General features: G+C 52.7%; 1 protein-coding gene and 1 long non-coding RNA gene across 3 annotated transcripts in view; one reads left to right on the top strand and one right to left on the bottom strand.

The window, feature by feature from the left end:
• ZFR2 (zinc finger RNA binding protein 2) overlaps positions 1-19,180 on the top strand; it is a 66,448-nt gene that overhangs the window by 313 nt on the left and 46,955 nt on the right. The gene's annotated exons all lie outside the window — the stretch shown is intronic.
• On the bottom strand, positions 7,544-15,632 carry LOC117074913. Its single transcript, XR_004433760.1, has 2 exons — positions 15,514-15,632; positions 7,544-9,977 (listed from the first exon to the last, which is right to left on the bottom strand). It is a non-coding gene; the product is annotated as an uncharacterized LOC117074913 (long non-coding RNA).

Genomic DNA, 19,180 nt, shown 5'->3' on the forward strand with positions numbered 1-19,180 from the left:
TGCAGCCGACGGTGTCTATCGGCGGGAGCGGGAGGGGGCTTCTGAAGTGGGAGGGGGCCTGGGCCTCAGCGGGGTGGGGGGGTCAGCCCCTGATGGGGACGCCCCGAGGAGGGCAGCGAGCGGGAACAGACCGGGAGGGTGCCTGGCCGGGGAGGGGGAGGGACAGAGTGGAGGAGGGGGAGGGACAGAGTGGAGGAGGGGGAGGGGACGGGAACTGACCCAATGCAGAGAGGAGACCTGGGAGGTGCCTGGCTGGGGAGGGAGTGGGGATGGGCAGAGAGGAGCTGACCCCTGGTTGCTGGTAGGAGAAGAGAAGACAGAGACCTGGGATTGTGCCTGGCCGGGCCAGGAGGAGGGCCAGAGCTTAGCTGACCCCTGATTGCTGGTAGGGGAAGAGAAGACACAGACCTAGGAGGGTGTCTGGCTGGGCAGGAGGAGGGGAAGGGCAGAGGAGCATTGACCCCCGATTGCCGGGGTAGGAGAAGACACAGAGCTGGGAGGGTGCCTGGCGGGGCAGGGGAATGGACAGAGAGGAGCTGACCCCTGATTGTTGGTAGGGGAGAAGAAAACAGATCAGCGAGGGTTCCCAGCTGGGCAGGAGGAAGCCACAGTCGAGGGTGAACTGGCCGCTGATGGGGGTAAGAGAGAAGACAGAAACCTGGGAGGGTGCCTGACTGAACAGGGGAGGGCTAGAGCGGAGCTGACTCCTGATTGCTGGTAGGGAAAGAGAATACAGACCTGGGAGGGTGTCCGGCTGGGCAGGAGGAGGGGAAGGGCAGAGGGGTATTAACCCCCGATTGCTGGAGGAGAAGGCAGAGACCTGGGAGGCTTCCTGGCTGGACATGAGGCAGCCACATTCTAGTGTAGGGGTCACTGACCCTGATGATGGGGGTAGGAGAGAAGGCAGAGACCTGGGAGGGTACCCCAGGCAGGGGCAGAAACGGAGGTTGGTGTGGGGAACTGAGGCCTGATTGGGGAAGGGGGACAGAGACTTGGCGGGAAGCCAGTATGATGTGGGAGAAGGTCCTGAGGTCAAATAAGAGAGTGGACACCTGGGTTTCCAGGGAACTGGGACCCTGCTGGGACAGTGAGGCGGGAGAAAGGGCCCTGAGTGTTTGGGTATTTAAGATCCTTTTCGCCGGGCGCGGTGGCTCAAGCCTGTAATCCCAGCACTTTGGGAGGCCGAGACGGGCGGATCACGAGGTCAGGAGATCGAGACCATCCTGGCTAACATGGTGAAACCCCGTCTCTACTAAAAAAAATACAAAAAACTAGCCGGGCGAGGTGGCGGGCGCCTGTAGTCCCAGCTACTCGGGAGGCTGAGGCGGGAGAATGGCGTAAACCCGGGAGGCGGAGCTTGCAGTGAGCTGAGATCCGGCCACTGCACTCCAGCCGGGCGACAGAGCGAGACTCCGTCTCAAAAAAAAAAAAAAAAAAAAAAAAAAGATCCTTTTCTAGGTCTTAAATTCTAGTCGTTTGGGAGTGGGGAGAGAGAGAGGATCCTGGAGGAGAGATGGCAGGGGATGGGGACACACTGGGAACTGGCCAGGGGCAGGAGGGCTCAGTGGGTAGGGACACAGGGTAAGTTTGTACCCTGAATGTACAAACACACACTCTACACTCTTCTCCCAGGCCTGCTCCTTGGAGCATCTCTGCTATCTTCAGCCCTTCCGTCTGCCCCCAAGACCGGAGTCCCAGTCTGAAAGCCAGGGCTGGCATCTCTGGAGGGAGCAGATCCCCCCACAACAGTTGATGATTTCCGCGTGTCACCTTTGTGTCGGTTTCCAGCTGCTAGCTTGCTATAACCTTGTGAGTCACAGCCCCTGCTGAGCCCCCACAGATACAAACCACCCCTTGGGCACCTCATAGAGGGGCCTCTGCTGATCCCTGGGGTCTTTGCTCCCCCGCGGTGTTCCTACTCCATTTCAGCACGTGGAAGAGAGATCCAGGCTGCTGTTTCAGCCTCCCGCGGTGCAGCGGCGGCAGTGCCGATCCTTCCACCAGTGACTGTGATATTGCTGTGCCCTTTCCAGTGGAATCACAAAGAGAAACCACTCAGGGCTTGGAAACCAGGGCTGTGGGAATGAGGAGTGCACCTGTTCCCTGCGCTTGGAGTGATTTCTCCGATGGAGTACTTGGCTAGTAATGGATTTCCTATTAGGGAAAGAATCTATGGCCTGCTGATTTCCCAGAACGGAAGGTTTAATTTTGATTTGATCTTCTCTTTTCCTTCCTTCATCCTCAGTGGTAGTTTGCTGGCCGGTGCTCAGTTAAAGCGGCTTGACTCAGCTAGCACTCCAGGCTGGTAGAAACTTCTGGACACACTCCACCCCTCTGCCTGCTAGCTCTTCCTTCTTTTCTCTTTCTCTTCTTTCTTTCCCCATTGCATTCTTCCATCAGACGTGGAAAATCACTTGAATATTATGCTTGCTATTAAAATTGCCTTCCACAGGAGAGATTGAATGTTTATGTTGTTCAAATAGGTAACTGCTAAACTTCAGTAGCTGCTTCTGAAATTGATTTGAATGAATGTGCTTATACATTTTAGCGTTTTAGTGCACTACCCTCTGTGTTCTGACGGCTTAGGTGATACAGTATACACATAACCAAGGGTGTGAACCCGGTGTTGAGTTGTTGAGTTAGTCCCTCCTTAGAATTGCTCCAGGGAGAATGTGTTCTTCCTTAAGAAAAGAGTAAGCTATGAACTAAAACTCCAAATAACACTGGAATCATAGCAAAATACATTTCAGTCTCATAAAACCTTGAAACAAGATAATATGCATTATTTGAATGACTTTAGGTTAACTAGACATTCTTTCTTGCCTGAAATGACTTTTGTTTGGAAACATTGGCTGCTTTTAAAGTATATAAGTTTTGGCCAGGCGTGGTGACTCATGACTGTAAACCCAGCACTTTGGGAGGCTGAGGCAAGCGGATTGCTTGAGGTCAGGCGTTCGAGACCAGCCTGGCCAACATGGTGAAACCCTGTCTCTCCTAAAAATACAAAAATTAGCCAGGCATGTTGTCGCACGCCTGTAATCCCAGCTACTCGGGAGGCTGAGGCAGGAGAATCGCTTGAACCTGGGAGGCGGAGGTCACAGTGAGCCAAGATTGCACCACTGTACTCCCGCCTGGGTGACAGAGTGGGAGACTCTGTCTCAAAAAAAAAAAAAAGAAAGAAAAAGAAAAAAAAAAATTAGCACCGAGCACAGTTTTTTAGCTGAGAATAGCTGAGGAGCTCCAACAGGGTCTGTACATGTTTAAGTCACACTGGTCATGAAGCATTGAGAGCTCAAAGCGGCGTGTTACAAATGCAGAGTGGTGGGAAGCGACGGCTGGCGGCCTCTGCCGTTACCTTTCTCTTCGTTTAGCGGTTTTGTCATAGTTCCACCAGTATTACGCAGTTGGCTAACTGTGCCTTTGCATTCTTGTTAAATCTAAGTTAGAGGACTACTGGCTTTTGGTGTAATTCTTGACGTCCTGTCCAGGGAATCTCTGTCTGTTTGTTTGCTGTCTGTTTGTGAGACAGGGTCTCACTCTGTTGCCCAGGCTGGAGTGCAGTAGCACAGGCTTGGCTCACTCCAGCCTGTAACTCCTGGGCTCAGGCGGTTTTCCCACCTCAGCTTCCTGGAGTGGCTGGGACTACAGGTGCACACCACCATGCCTGGCGATTTTTATTTTTGTAGGGATAGGATCTTGCTATTTTGCCCAGGCTGGTCTTGAACCGGCCTGAAGGGACCTCCTGCCTCTCCCTCCTAAAGTGCTGGGTTTACAGGCACTTCCTCCCTGCAATTGAATTCTGACACTATTAGCATACATTATAAGCTGAACTCCTTCCCCTGGAGAGTTTCAGGAAGTGGGAGGCAGAGTTGGAACGCCATCCCACTCTATTAGTCATGGGCAGGATGCTCGCTGCTGGTTACTGATGCTCTGTGTGAGGTGAGTCCCGGGCACCTGATACTGACTGAGCCCTCATGTGATCCTTGGGATCGGTGTTGTGAAGCCCATTTTGCTGATGAGGAAAGTAAGGCTGGGGGGAAGTCACTGTACGGACATGGGGACCCAGTGGTCGCCCCGGCTAGGGATCAGCCCAGGCCAGTGCCTCACTCACAGTCAGGGCTGCCGGAGCCTAGAGAGGCAGCCATGGTGTCGAACCCAACCCTGACCACGTCAGCTTAGCAGTGGCACCTGTGGTAGAGACTGTGTTATTGCCATCCTTTACACTGTCACCTGCACCCTGCCCTGCTAGTTCGGGCCCGGTCAGATAGTAGTTTAGGGCTACATCCTTCAAACATTAAAAAAGACATGGCCAGACGTGGCAGTGCACACCTGTAGTCCCAGAACTTTGGGAGGCCAAGGAGGGAGGATTGCTTGAGGCCAGGAAGTTGAGGCTGCATTGAGCTATGATCACACCACTGCACTGCAGCCTGGGTGACAGTGCGACACCCTGTCTAAAAAAACAATAAAAAAACAAGAGTGCCTCCCCGCAGTGGGGACATTTAGATAGCACATGGCCCCGTGTCACTGGGAAAGTAATGGTGACCCGACCCATATCTCTCAGAAATGTCTCCCGGGCAACAGGTAGCTTGAGAAAGACCCGGAGCCCATGCTGACCGTGGGAGCAGCTTGGCAGCCCAGTACCAGTGACAGAACCTGCTAATACCCCCAATGGGAGCCCCTGTCTGCCAGGTGTGGCTGTGACTGGCTTCAGAAAGAAGCCGACCTGGTCATACCCAGCCCAGACGCCACGTTCACCCTCCTGCAGGCCTCCAGGTCCTTCCAGTGGAAACCCCACCCGCCAAGGCCAGCCCCATCCCTTTGAGCTTAGGTCCAAGGAGCACAGGCTGCCCTGGAGAATCCGATGTCGCCACCATGGGGGCCAGGGCGCATGCCCCTGAATGGACTCCTACCACTAGGTCCAGAAAGCCCCAGGAAAGTGAGACCGTGGACCCCTCAAGCTGTCTGCACGTCCTAATAAGTCACTGCGCCTCCGCTGCACCCGTTCTTTCCAGGGCGCACGACCCTGCGGGAGCGAGGGGGACTTGCCCCTTCTCGTGCCACTGTGGACTGTGGTCTTTTTCAAGCCCTTCTCAGCAAGGCTGAGATACGAGTTAGATGCTGAACTCCTCAGAAGAGAATCTGAGTTAGATCCTGAACTCCTCAGAAGAGAATCTGAGTTAGATGCTGAACTCCTCAGAAGAGAATCTGAGTTAGATGCTGAACTACTCAGAAGAGAATCTGAGTTAGATGCTGAACTCCTCAGAAGAGAATCTGAGTTAGATGCTGAACTCCTCAGAAGAGAATCTGAGTTAGATCCTGAACTCCTCAGAAGAGAATCTGAGTTAGATCCTGAACTCCTCAGAAGAGAATCTGAGTTAGATCCTGAACTCCTTAGAAGAGAATCTGAGTTAGATCCTGAACGCCTCAGAAGAGAATCTGAGAGGCAGCGCTGGCTTCAGGTAAAAACTTGGATTGAAGTATATTTTCAGGAAACCTTTTCAAATAACAGGACTTGGGGTCTGAGCTCCTATACAAGGAATTAGGTAGATTGAATATTTTTGAAGTGTGGATTTTGTTTTCTCATCTTGTTTTAGAACAAAAGTTAGGCCAGGTATGGTGGCTCACACTTGTAATCCCAGCATTTGGGGAGGCTGAAGCAGGCAGATCTCCTGAGGTCAAGAGTTCCAGACCAGCCTGGCCAACATGGTGCAACCCCATCTCTACTGAAAATACAAAAATTACCTGGGTGTGGTGGCGGGTGCCTGTAGTCCCAGCTACTTGGGAGGCTGAAGCAAGAGAATTGCTTGAACCTGGGAGGCGGAGGTTGCATTGAGCTGAGATTGCACCATTGCACTCCAGCCTGGGCAACCGAGTGAGACTCCATCTCAAAATAAAAAAAAGAACCAAAAGTTAGTTCATACACATTGGGGCAGAAGTAAATTCTTAAGAGACTTTTTTTCTCCCCTAAACATATTCTCTGTTTCTGGATTTTTTTTTTTTTTTTTTTTTTTTGAGACGGAGTCTCGCTCTGTCGCCCAGGCTGGAGTGCAGTGCCGGATCTCAGCTCACTGCAAGCTCCGCCTCCCGGGTTTACGCCATTCTCTCGCCTCAGCCTCCGAGTAGCTGGGACTACAGGCGCCCGCCATCTCGCCCGGCTAATTTTTTGTATTTTTTTAGTAGAGACGGGGTTTCACCGTGTTAGCCAGGATGGTCTCGATCTCCTGACCTCGTGATCCGCCCGTCTCGGCCTCCCAAAGTGCTGGGATTACAGGCTTGAGCCACCGCGCCCGGCCTGTTTCTGGATTTTTAATAGTTTTATTTTGTATTTGTCTCTTGTCTGGGTCTACCAACATGTGTATTTAGAATGATCAGAACAAATACATCAGATTTAAAAGCATTTTCGAATGGCCCTGGAAAACAGTCTTTTCACGTGAGTGTAATGAGTATCGATGTTCTTTCCTGGGGTTCTGGGGGTCATGGGACAAAGGCCCTGATCCAGATAAATAGGTAGCCCTAGAAAAATAAGGAAAACACTTAGAAAGGGGACTTGTAAACCCTGTGTTCATTCTCTTTGTATTTTATTATTAGTAGTATTTAGACAGGGTCTCACTCTGTTGCCCAGGCTGGAGTGCAATGGCGTGGTCTCGGCTCACTGCAACATTTGGCTCACGAGTTCAAGCAATCAAGCAGCCTCCCTAGTAGCTGAGCCTGCAGGCGTGCGCCACCACACCCAGCTAAGTTTTGTATTTTTAGTAGAGAGAAGGTTTCACCATGTTGGCCAGGCTGGTCTCAAACCCCTGATCTCAGGTGATCTGCCCGCCTCGGCCTCCCAAAGTGCTGGGATTACAGGCGTGAGCCACCGTGCCCAGCCCTATTTCAGTTATTTTTTTTTTTTTTTTTTTTGAGACGGAGTCTCGCTGTCACACAGGCTGGAGTACAGTGGCCGGATCTCAGCTCACTGCAAGCTCCGCCTCCCGGGTTCACGCCATTCTACTGCCTCAGCCTCCCGAGTAGCTGGGACTACAGGCGCCGGCCACCACGCCCGGCTAGGTTTTGTATTTTTTAGTAGAGACGGGGTTTCACCGTGTTAGCCAGGATGGTCTCGATCTCCTGACCTCGTGATCCGCCCGTCTCGGCCTCCCAAAGTGCTGGGATTACAGGCTTGAGCCACCGCGCCCGGCCTCAGTTATTTTTTGAGGTAGGGTCTCACTGTGTCACCCAGGCTGGACACATCATAACTTAATGCAGCCTCAACCTTCTGGCCTCAAGCAGTCCTCCCTCCTGGGCCTCCTAAGTAGTTGGGATTTCAGGTACACACCACCACACCAGGCTAAATGACTTTTTTGTAGAGACGGGGTTTTGCCATTGGCCAGGTTGGTCTCAAACTTCTGAGCCTAAGAGATCCACCTGCGTCGGCCTCCCAAAGTGCTGGGATTACAGATGTGAGCCACCGTGCTCTGTTCAACTTTAATTTTAAAGTTGCCAGATTTCTTTTAGCTAGAAAGTTAATTTGTAAATATTTTGGGGAATGACACTAAAAAAAGGTGGATATGTTGCTTTGGGCAGGTTTTTCTCCCCTAAGGTAAGTTCCATTTGCCTTTTTAAATGGACCTACGGCAAGTCGTTTACTTGTCGTGGTTGGGGGAGAGTGGAGAGGCGGCATGGCTCTGATTCCGCGTCATGGTGGATCTGGGAAGCCAGTCCTGCTGCAGGAGGTGAAGTCTGTGGTGAGCTCTGTCCCTTAGGAGCAGAGTGACCTGTAATGTCCCCAGGCCATTGCCATGGATGTATAAAGAGCCGGTGGTGTCTGTTGTTTTGAGTGTCGCTGGGCTGTGGATGTAAAAAGAGCCAGGGGTGTCTATTGTTTTAAGTGTCGTTTGGCCATGGATGTATAAAGAGCCGGTGGTGTCTGTTGTTTTGAGTCGTTGGTTGAGTTCAGGTTGGTGGTTCGAGGCTGGCTGTAATTGCTCATGAGAACCTGGGGTTTGCCATCTTGTCCTGCCCTTGACATGAGCAGCTCATGAGCCAGCACAGACGGGGCTCTGCAGGCCGTTCGGTTTCTTAAAGCAGCAGGAGAGGGCTGGAACAGGAGATGACCCCTCCTTGTTCCTGAGATGTGGGCCAGTTTGGTGCACAAGAGTAAAAAGGTGTTGCTATAGTGAGCTGATGCTGTTTCTGGGAGGGCACGCAGCAATGATAGGCATAATAGCAATGATAGGCATCTAGCGTGATAGGCATGGTATCGTCAAGATGGTGTTCTCAAGCACCTGCCTGGTGGGGCTCACCACGCAGCCACCTCCACATGGGACCGTGTTCCTTCTTAGGGCAGAGGACAGGCCCATCAGTCCCACTGCTGCACATCCTGGCTCACCCCCGAGGCTCAGGAAACTCAACGCGCGGGCTCTGGAATCCAGTTCCCACCTCAAGAACCTGACGCCCTATGGTGGCTCTGTCCTGAGGAACCAGGCGGGTCCTGGTTTGGAGCTGGCTTCTTGACTCCATTCAAAAGAAGACGGTTTGAAAGTGAGCCTGGGATAATAAAATCCTTTCAGGCCGCGTGCAGTGGCTCACGCCTGTTATCCCAGCACTTTGGGAGGCCGAGGCAGGAGGATCGCTTGAGCCCTGGAGTTCGCGACCAGCCTGAGCAACATAGTGAGACCCCCATCTCTAAAACAAACAAACAAAAAAAATTAGCCGAGCATGGTGGTGCACACCTGTAGTTCCAGCTGCTTGGGAGGATGAGGCGGGAGCATCACTTGAACCCAGGAGTTTGAGGCCACAGGGAACTATGATTGTGCTGCTGCACTCCAGCCTGGGAGACACAGCAAGACCCTGACTCAAAAAGCAAAAAAGTCCTTTCGGTATCTTCCCAAGGATTGAGTTAACAGAACTCCTTTCTAATACGTTGGGACATCTTGGAGGTTTCTGGATCTGAAATGGGCATTTCACGTGGAGACTGCACCTAAGGGTTTCGTGGTCAGAAAAAAGAGAAAGAAAAAAACCGGTTACAAAATCTGGACTGTTACGGGTATGAATGTGTAAGATGCATTTTGAATATAAAACCCCTGTGAACAGAAGTGCCAGAAAATGAAATTCTGGGGGGTGTGTGTGTGTGTTGTATGTACACACAGCAATTGAAAGATCATCTTGCTGCCGGTAAAACAGACTTGAAAATACTCTCCCTGATGAAGGACTTGACTGGGCGCATCAGCATCTGGTGTGGCAGGGCACGTTGTCTCTCTGGCCCCTGAGGCACTGCGCCCTCCACCTGGGTGCGCCAAGGCCAGAACACTGGAGTGTGGGTGTTCTCCAGGGTCACAGAAGTCGGTGGCTGGATGAGTCAGGGTCTCTAGAGGGACAGGACTCACAGGATAGAGGTCTCCATGGAAAGGGAGCTTATCCAGGAGAAGTGACTCACACGGTCACAAGGTAAAGTCCCGGCTAGGCCGTCTGCAGGCTGAGGAGCAAGGACGCCAGGGGTGGGTCAGTCCGAGTCCCCAAACCTCAAAAGTCGGGAAGCCAACAGCGCAGCCTTCAGTCTGTGGCCGGAGGCCCGAGAGCCCCTGGCCAGCTGCTGGTGTAAGCCCAAGAGTCCAAAAACTGAGGAACTTGGAGTCTGATGTTCGAGGGCAGGAAGCACCCAGCACGGGAGAAAGATGAAGGCCAGAAGGCTCAGCCAGTCCGGTCCTTCCACGTTCCTCTGTCTGCTTTTATCCTGGCCGCACTGGCAGCTGATTAGATGGTGGCCACCCAGAGTGAGGGCGGGGCTGCCTCTCCCTGTCCACTGCCTCAAATGTGACTCTCCTTTGGCAGCCCCCTCACAGACACACCCAGGACAATACTTTGCGTCCCTCAGTCCAATCAAGTTGACACTCAGTATTAACCATCACAGGGCCTATGATATTTCCATTTCCAGCTGGGTGGCCTCAGCCTTCGTCTCCGTCTGCCATGGGGGTGATAGAGAAATAGGTGATGAGCTGTGTTCGGGAAGAAAGAGTCCTTGTTTTTAATTATGCGTTTTTTTTTGTTTTGAGACGCCGTCTCACTCTGTCGCCCAGGCTGGAGTGCAGTGGTGCGATCTCAGCTCACTGCAACCTCCGCCTCCCGAGTTCAAGGGAGGCTGGAGCCTCAGCCTCAGCCTCCCGAGCAGCTGGGATGAGAGGCGCGCACCACCACACCTGGCTGATTTTTGTATTTTTAGTAGAGACGGGGTTTCACCATGTTGGCCAGGCTGGTCTTGAACTCAGGTGATCCGTCTGTCTCGGCCTCCCAGAGCACTGGGATTATAGGTGTGAGCCACTGCGCCTGGCCAAGTCCTTGTTTTTAGAAAGAAAGAACGATAACATTTCTCAGCCTGTGATTCTAGGAGAATCTTTGTTTCCACTTGAGTTTTTCCTTCAACTCGAAATGTTTTTTGAGTTTTGTTTGTGTGTGTTCCCATTGAGTTATTCAATGCGGTGTTCAGTAGAAATTATTATACGCAAACAGAGAATGACCCATCTTCCTGGCTGTCCATAAGACATTTCGCCACCTGCCTCTACCTGCAGATCCCCCCCGTGTCCGTCTGAAGTGTGGACCACACCAAAGCCTGCTCCGTCCCTTCGGAGCGAGAGCATGGCCCCAGGGAAAGAGCTCTGGACCAGGGGACGTGGGTGGCTCAGATGGGTCCATTCCATCCCCTAGGCCTCTACGTCCCCTTGAGCTTGGTGGCCACATGAACAAAATTAGATCAGTGGGGCTCGCCAGCTTTGCATCCCAAAATTCAGCTTAGAAAGATGCACCTGAGGCCGGGTGCGGTGGCTCAAGCCTGTAATCCCAGCACTTTGGGAGGCCGAGACAGGCGGATCACGAGGTCAGGAGATCGAGACCATCCTGGCTAACAGGGTGAAACCCCGTCTCTACTAAAAAAAAATACAAAAAACTAGCCAGGCGAGGTGGCGGGCACCTGTAGTCCCAGCTACTAGGGAGGCTGAGGCAGGAGAATGGCGTGAACCTGGGAGGCGGAGCTTGCAGTGAGCTGAGATCCGGCCACTGCACTCCAGCCTGGGCGACAGAGCGAGACTCTGTCTCAAGAAAAAAAAAAACAGAAGGATGCACCTGAAAAAGCTTGACTTCCCAAAAGAAACTCTCTGACCAAAAAGCCATCAAAAGACATTAGCCTGGGGCCTGAACGTGGGAGTGCCGGGCAGGACTTGTAGACGTTTGTCACCATAGTTTGTAAGCCCATGTTAGCCCAGGCTCCCTGTTTCCCGCCTGCGCTGTTCTCCCCTCCCAGGCAGGCAGCACCAGCGCGTGCTTGTTGTCATGGAGACGGCAGCCATTTCTGGTGTGGTACAGTGGCACACTTCCTTCCAGGTAAAGGTGACTCCGAACAGCAGCAGCAGACAGCCTGGGCTCATGGGTTACGGGCGGGCTTTACTGAGAATAAATTCATGACTTTTTTTTTTTTTTGAGAAAGGGTCTCACTCCGTTGCCCAGGCTGGAGTGCAGTGGCACAATCTCGGCTCACTGCAACCTCTGCCTCCCAGGTTCAAGCGATTCTCGTACCTCAGCCTCCTGAGTAGCTGGGATTACAGGCATGCACCACCATGCCTGGCTTTTTTTTTTTTTTTCTATACGCCATGTTGGCCAGGCTGGTCTTGAACTGATCTCCAATGATCCTCCTGCCTTGGCTCCCAAAGTGCTGGGATTACAGGTGTGCCCAGCTAATTTTTGTATTTTCAGTAGAGATGAGGGCTCGCTGTGTTGACTAGACTGGTCTCGATTTCCTGACCTCAAGTGATCTGCCCACCTCAGCCTCCCAAAGTGCTGGGATCACAGGTGTGAGCCACCACGCCTGGCCAGTTTGTGACTTCTTTTTTTTTTTTTTTTTTTGAGACGGAGTCTTGCTCTGTCGCCCAGGCTGGAGTGCAGTGGCTGGATCTCAGCTCACTGCAAGCTCCGCCTCCCAAGTTTACGCCATTCTCCTGCCTCAGCCTCCCGAGTAGCTGGGACTACAGGCGCCCGCCACCTCGCCTGGCTAGTTTTTTGTATTTTTTTAGTAGAGACAGGGTTTCACCGTGTTAGCCAGGATGGTCTCGATCTCCTGACCTCGTGATCTGCCCGTCTCGGCCTCCCAAAGTTGTGACTTTTTATACCTGTTTCTCAACTCTCACTCTCACCTCCTCAGTCTGGGTCAAACTTTGAAGACTGACAGCCTGCAGGCCATGTTTGGTTCTCACCCCTGTGCAGTCAGCTTTCTGCTTGCTTTATTTGAATTAGTTGCCAGCATTTAAAAGTGGGAGATTCGGCTGGGCATGGTGGGGTGTACCTATAGTCCCAGCTACTTGGGAGGCTGAGGCAGGAGAATCACTTGAGCCCAGGAGGCAGAGGTTGCAGTGAGTCAAGATCATGCCACTGCACTCCAGCCTGGACAATAGAGTGAGACTCCGTCTTAAAAAGAAAAAAAAAAAAAAAAAAAAGGAAGATTTCACAAAACCTCTGGTTCCTTGCATCACTTAAAATTGGAAACTCTGAGGCCGGGCGCGGTGGCTCAAGCCTGTAATCCCAGCACTTTGGGAGGCCGAGACGGGCGGATCACGAGGTCGGGAGATCGAGACCATCCTGGCTAACACGGTGAAACCCCATCTCTACTAAAAATATAAAAAACGAGCCGGGCGAGGTGGCGGGCGCCTGTAGTCCCAGCTACTCGGGAGGCTGAGGCAGGAGAATGGCGTAAACCCCGGGGGCGGAGCTTGCAGTGAGCTGAGATCCGGCCACTGCACTCCAGCCCGGGCGACAGAGCGAGACTCCATCTCAAAAAAAAAAAAAAAAAAATTGGAAACTCTGGCGCCAGGCACAGTGACTCCCACCTGTAATCCCAGCACTTTGGAAGGCCGAGGTGGACAGATCACCTGAGGTGAGGAGTTTGATCCAGCCTGACCAACATGGTGAAACCCTGTCTCCACTAAAAATACAAAATTAACTGGGTGTCATGGCAGGTGCCTGTATTCCTAGCTACTAGGGAGGCTGAGGCAGGAGAATCTCTTGAACCAGGGAGGTGGAGCTTGCAGTGAACTGAGATGGTGCTGTTGCACTCCAGCCTGGGCGACAGACAGAGCAAGACTCCGTCTCAAAAAAAAAAAAAGGAAACTCTGGCCACCCTGGGCTACATCCTAAGCTCCTGCCACATGGTGGGCCCTGTAGCCTATGAGTACTTGTTTAATCATCACACCATCCCCCTAGCAAATTAGGTGTTCCCATTTTACAGGTGAGTAAACTGAGTCTAAGAAAGAATAAGGGACTCAGAGCCCTGTAGTGGGCACAGCCAGGTCTGGAAGCCGGCCAGTCGGTGCCAGTTTTTATGGGTGTCCTCCCAGTCCCCGCCCATGATCCCTCACACCCTCAACCTCTCTCCTTCACCTTCTTGTTCTTGGAGAATGGCTCATTTGGTAACCATGGGGTTGTCATTTATGGAGTGACTAAGTGGTGACACAGGAGGCCCGTGCTGTTGAAAGAGGAATTTATCACCGATGCTTGCTGAGGGAGAAGGGGCTCGCCACACCACACAGAGGGAACATGGGTAAGGCAGGAGCAGGAGCAAGGGCAGACTGAGGCCATGGCCTTTATTGGAGTTTCCAGGCATGGTGGGGCAGGGCACACTTGGGGATTGGCTAGCTCATTCCAGGGGACTTCAGGCTACAGGGGTGGTCTCTGGTCACCTGGTACCTGTGGTTTGTGTCCCTTCCAAAATTCAGGTGTTACCCACATGATAGTATTAAGAGATGTGGCCATTAAGAGGCGTGCTTGGGGCTGGACCAGTGGCTCACACCTGTAATCCCAGCGCTTTGGGAGGCCAAGGCAGGAGGATCGCTTGAGCCCAGGAGGTCAAGGCTGCACTGAGCTATGATCATGCCACTGCATTCCAGCCTGGGAGACAGAGCAAAACGCTACCTGAAAAAAGAGATGTGGTTGGTCATGAGGGCTCCTTGTGAATGGGATCTGGGCCCTCATGAAGGGGCATCACGTGGGGCAGGGGGAGGCTGGCTGCTTCACTTGCTCTTTTGCGGTGTGAGGATGCAGGAGGAAGGCCCTCACCAGACGCCAGGTGCCAGCGCCTTGATCTTGGACTTCCCAGCCTGTGGAACTATGAGAAAATGAAATACTGCTCTCTGTACATCACCCAGGCCGGGGTCTTCTGTTGCAGCCACACAGATGGCCTGAGATGCAAGACCCTGCCTCTAAAATATAAATAAAACAAAAGGCTGTATAGTGCATGATTCCTTCTTATGAAATTTCCAGAACAGGCAAATCCACAGAGACAGGACATGGATTAGTGGTTCTGGGGCCTGGGGAGGGATGGAGAGAATGCTGAAGTGGATGGGTTTCTTTTTGGGGTGGTGGAAACGTTCTGAAATTAGGTAGAGGGGATGTTTGCACAGCCTTGTAAATGTGCTAGATGCCACCGAACGGTGCACTTTAAAGCGGGGATGTTACAGTGTGGACTTACCTCAATCTTTAAAAAATATTGTCTTATCGATGACACCCAGTTTCTGACTCCAGCTCAGGCCTCTCCCTGGAGCTCTAGTCTTGGCCCCTGCATAAAGCGGCCGGTGCAGCACGCTCTGTGGATGTCTGACTGGCATCTCAAAGACTGATCATATCCAAGTCCAAGCGCCTGCGCGCTTCTCCAAAACCCCTTCATGCTGCTGACTTCCCCACGGCAGGCAGGGCCGCCTGCAGTCCTTCGTGCAGATCCCAAACTGGGGAGCCAGCCCGGTCTCCTCTCCTTCTTCTGACCTTGAGCGCACGCCCCTGCACGCGCACCGCCTCCACCGCGCGCCAGCCTGCCTCGTCTGTATTTTGGATCTGCACGATTCCTTCTGCTCTCATCCCCATTTCCATCCGCGCACAGCGCCAAAGAGGCCCCATCACAACGTAGCCCGTGTCCCTCCTCCGCTGGAAACCCCCGTGGGGTCTCAGGACAAGCCGGAGCCCCTGCGTTGGCCTGTGACATCCATCACGGTGTCCCCTGTCCCCTGTTCCACGCCCTTTATTCTCTGCCCTGCGATGGACTGTGACATCCATCACGGTGTCCCCTGTCCCCTGTTCCACGCCCTTTATTCTCTGCCCTGCGATGGACTGTGACATCCATCACGGTGTCCCCTGTCCCCTGTTCCACGCCCTTTATTCTCTGCCCTGCGATGGACTGTGACATCCATCATGGTGTCCCCTGTCCCCTGTTCCACCCCCTTTATTCTGTGACCCCATCTCCTTTCATTCCTTCCGCTCTAGTCACACTGCCTTCTGGACCATTCCAGATTCTGGTGTTCCACCCTCAGGCCCTTCCCATGCAGTTCCCTCTGCTCAAATGCGCTTCCCTGTTTCCCCAGCTTTGTGTCTTCACCTTCCTCCTCACCCACCAGGCTGGCCATGACCAGCCCGTGAGAAAGTGCACCCCCCTGCTCTCGCCCCCTGCCACATTCGTCCCAACGGCATGAGAACCATCAGATCGCGTTGAGTTATTTTGCTTACCCCGTGTCTCCGTGGACTATCGCGCAGCACCCTCCTGGAGAACAGGACTTTGGTCTGGTTATTCCCCGCTGCTGTGACAGCGCCCGTGACAGCAGCCGGCCCCCAGAAGCACCCAGGAAGTATTTATCCAGTGACTCAATGAGTTTGCCCCCGGATCGCCCAGGGCCGCTTTCACTTTCTGTTGAGGTATTTTGTACACACAGAATTCCTCATAGTGCAACCCGAAAAAGCAACATCATGTTTAAAATGGTGCCTCAGGCCTATAATGACTTTTTTTTTTCAGCTTAGCCAGAAGATGGCCTCCTTTGTTCCGAAAATGCAAATGATTTTTCATGCTAAGTTGGGATTTCAAGTAGAAGTAAAAAATTCACATTAAAAAAAGAAAAACTTGGCTGGACACATCGGCTTATGCCAGTAGTCCCAGCACTTTGAGAGGTCAAGGCAGGAGGATGGCTTAAGCCCAGGAGTTCGAGACCAGTCTGGGCAACATAGTGAGACCCCATCTGTACCAAAAATTTAAAAAATTAGCCAGGCGCAGTGGCTCACACCTGTAATCAGCACTTTGGGAGGCTGAGGTGGGAAGATTGCTTGAGGCCAGGCGTTCAAGACCAACCTGGGCAACCAAGCAAGGCCCTGACCTTACAAAAAATTGAAAAATCATCTGGGTGTGGCAGTGCACACCTGTCGTCCCAGCTGCTTGGGAGGCTGAGGTGGCTCACTTGAGCCCAGGAGTTGGAGGCTTCAGTGAGCTGTGGTTTCATCACTGCACTCCAGCCAGGGAGAGAGAGCGACACCCTGAAAACAGAAACAAAAACAAAAACCCTCTTCATGATGTAGTTTAGCAGAGCTCTTGTTTTCTGCCCAGCTCTTTTGCTCTGCAAGAATTTAAAAGGACTGCTTCCTATCCTGTGAGTTTCTTGCAGAGTTTACAGGCACTGGCTCTACATCAGGACCCCTGCCCTAACTGTCTAGTATCATCTATATCAGCCCCTGAATGGTTTCTCTCTGGGATGTAGGAATCTGAGCTCTGACCATTTTTGGAATAATCAACTTTAGGTTTTGCTCCAGAGTTGGTGTGTTCACGTGATTGCTGGTCTCAGCTACCACAGGTGTCTCTGAATCAGACTCTGCAGATGGCTTTGAAGTGCCTGTTATGTGGTAGTTGCTAGAAAAGGCTAGAAAGAACAAGGCTTTTTTTTTTTTTTTTTTTTGAGACGGAGTCTCGCTCTGTCGCCCAGGCTGGAGTGCAGTGGCCAGATCTCAGCTCACTGCAAGCTCCGCCTCCCGGGTTTATGCCATTCTCCTGCCTCAGCCTCCAGAGTAGCTGGGACTACAGGCGCCCGCCACCTCGCCCAGCTAGTTTTTTGTATTTTTAGTAGAGACGGGGTTTCACCGTGTTAGCCAGGATGGTCTCGATTTCCTGACCTCGTGATCCACCCGTCTCGGCCTCCCAAAGTGCTGGGATTACAGGCTTGAGCCACCGCGCCCGGCCAAGGCTTTTTTTTTTTTTAAGACAGAGTCTCACTCTGTCACCCAGCCTGGAGTGCAGTGGTGCGATCTCAGCTCACTGCAACCTCCACCTCCTAGGTTCAAGCAATTCTCCTACCTCAGCCTTCGGAGTAGCCAGGGATTACACAAGCCTGCTACCACACCTGGCTGATTTTTTTTGTATTTTTAGTAGGGATGGGGTTTCACCATGCTGGCCAGGCTGGTCTTGAACCCTGACCTCAAGTGATCTGCCCACCTCGGCCTCCCAAAGTGCTGGGATCACAGGTGTGGGCTACTGTGCCTCAGGGCACAGTGTGTTTTTTTGAGACAGGGTCTCACTCTGTTGCCCAGGCTGGAGTGCAGTGGTGCAATCAAAGCTCACTTCAGCCTGAAACTCCAGGGCTTAAACAATCCTCCCACCTCCACCTCCCAAGTAACTGGGACTACAGGTGCACACCACTGTGCCCGGCCAATTTTTGTAGTTTGTAGAGACTTTGTAGAGGCGGGGTCTCACTGTGTTGCCCAGGCTGGTCTTGAACTGTGCTCCTGGGCTCAAGCTATCCTCCTGCCTCAGCCTCCCAGAGTGCTGGTATTAACAGACGTGAGCCACCGCACCCAGCCTGGTTTTTAGTATATTAACAGAATTGTGTGACCGTTACCTCAAATTCCAGAACATTTTCTTCAACCCAAAAGGAAATTCCATCTCCATTAACCATTACTTTCACCCCCTCCTTCAGGGTCTGGCACCCACAAATCCCCTTCCTGCCTCTGTGGATTGGCCTCTTCTGGACATTCTATAGAAATGGAATCACATGCTGTGTCCAGCTTCTCTCACGGAGTGTGATGTCCTCAAGGTTCATCCATGCAGCATGTGCTGGAGCGTCTTTTTTTTTTTTTCTTTTGATGGCAAAATATATATAACCTAAAATTTTCCATTTAACCTTAACAAATGCTTTTTGATCCACCTGTGACAGCAGGGATTCTCAACCCGGGGTCTGGGAAACGTAAGGTAACTACAGGCACATCTGTTTCTGTCATTTTCAGGGGATCAAGGCAGGGCGAGAGGCCACAGCTTTCATCTGACTCTAAATTGTGAGAAGGCAAGGGGGGGATCAGCGTGACCACCCACCCTGGGAACCTAGGGAGGGCTGTGGGCCTCGCCCTATCTCACCTGAGACCTGGCAGAAGCAGCAGTGTTGGCTGCCGACCATCTGCAGAGCTAGGTTCTAATCCCTAGTCCCCAGCCCCAGGGGCCCTAGCCTGTCCTTCCCAGATCTGAGCTTCTCAACAGCAGTTTTTAAGAAATGGGGTCTCACTGTATTGCCCAGGCTGGTCTCCAACTCCTGGGCTCAAGTGATCCTCCCAAAGTGCTGGGATTACAGGTGCGAGCCACTGCACCTGGCCAACAGCAGCACTTTTGACATTTGGGGCTGGATTATTCTCTGCAGTGGAGTCATTCTTGGCACTGCAGGGTGCTTAGCAGCGTCCCTGGCCTCCACCCACTCCGTGCCAGGAGCTCCCCCAAATGGTGACAACCACGAATGTCCTCAGACATCACCCAGTGTCTCCTGGGGACAAAATCTACCCTCTTTGAGAACCACTGCCCTGGACTGCCTGGGTTTTGATGTCTGTATGAGTTATGCTGTGGGGTGTTCTTCCCAGGAGCTGTGTTTTTGCTGGCTCTGCTCCTGAAACCACGTTTCATGCCCCCTTATATCCATGCCCTTCCCACCATGTCCTTGCTACTCTTCCAGTCCAGAAGTGGAGACCGCTCCCCTGGCCCTTGCATCTGGGCTTCCTTGCGCCCTGCCTTGGACAGGCTGCAGTGGAAGTGACGTTGTGACTGCCTTGAGCCCAAGCTTAAGAGACCTTGCCTGCATCTGCTCCATCTTGTGGGACCCTACGTAGTGAAGGACCCAAGACTGGCCTGCCGGAGGAGGAGATACAAGGAGAAGAAGAACCACAGTGCCCCATCCAACAGGTAGCTGCCCTCCAGGGGCAGAGAAGCCCAGCCATGGTCAGGAGAGCCGCCCAGCTGAGGCCCACGTCCACCAGGATTGCCACCCATTTGAACCCCGCCTCAGCCAGGAGAGCCACCCAGCTGAGCCCCGCCTCAGCCAGGAGAGTCACCCAGCTGAGCCGTGCCTGGCTAGAAGAGCCACCCAGCTGAGCCATGCCT

The sequence above is a fragment of the Trachypithecus francoisi genome, unplaced genomic scaffold (genome assembly GCF_009764315.1).
Source record: "Trachypithecus francoisi isolate TF-2019V2 unplaced genomic scaffold, Tfra_2.0 Lachesis_group5, whole genome shotgun sequence".
Taxonomy (NCBI): domain Eukaryota; kingdom Metazoa; phylum Chordata; class Mammalia; order Primates; family Cercopithecidae; genus Trachypithecus; species Trachypithecus francoisi.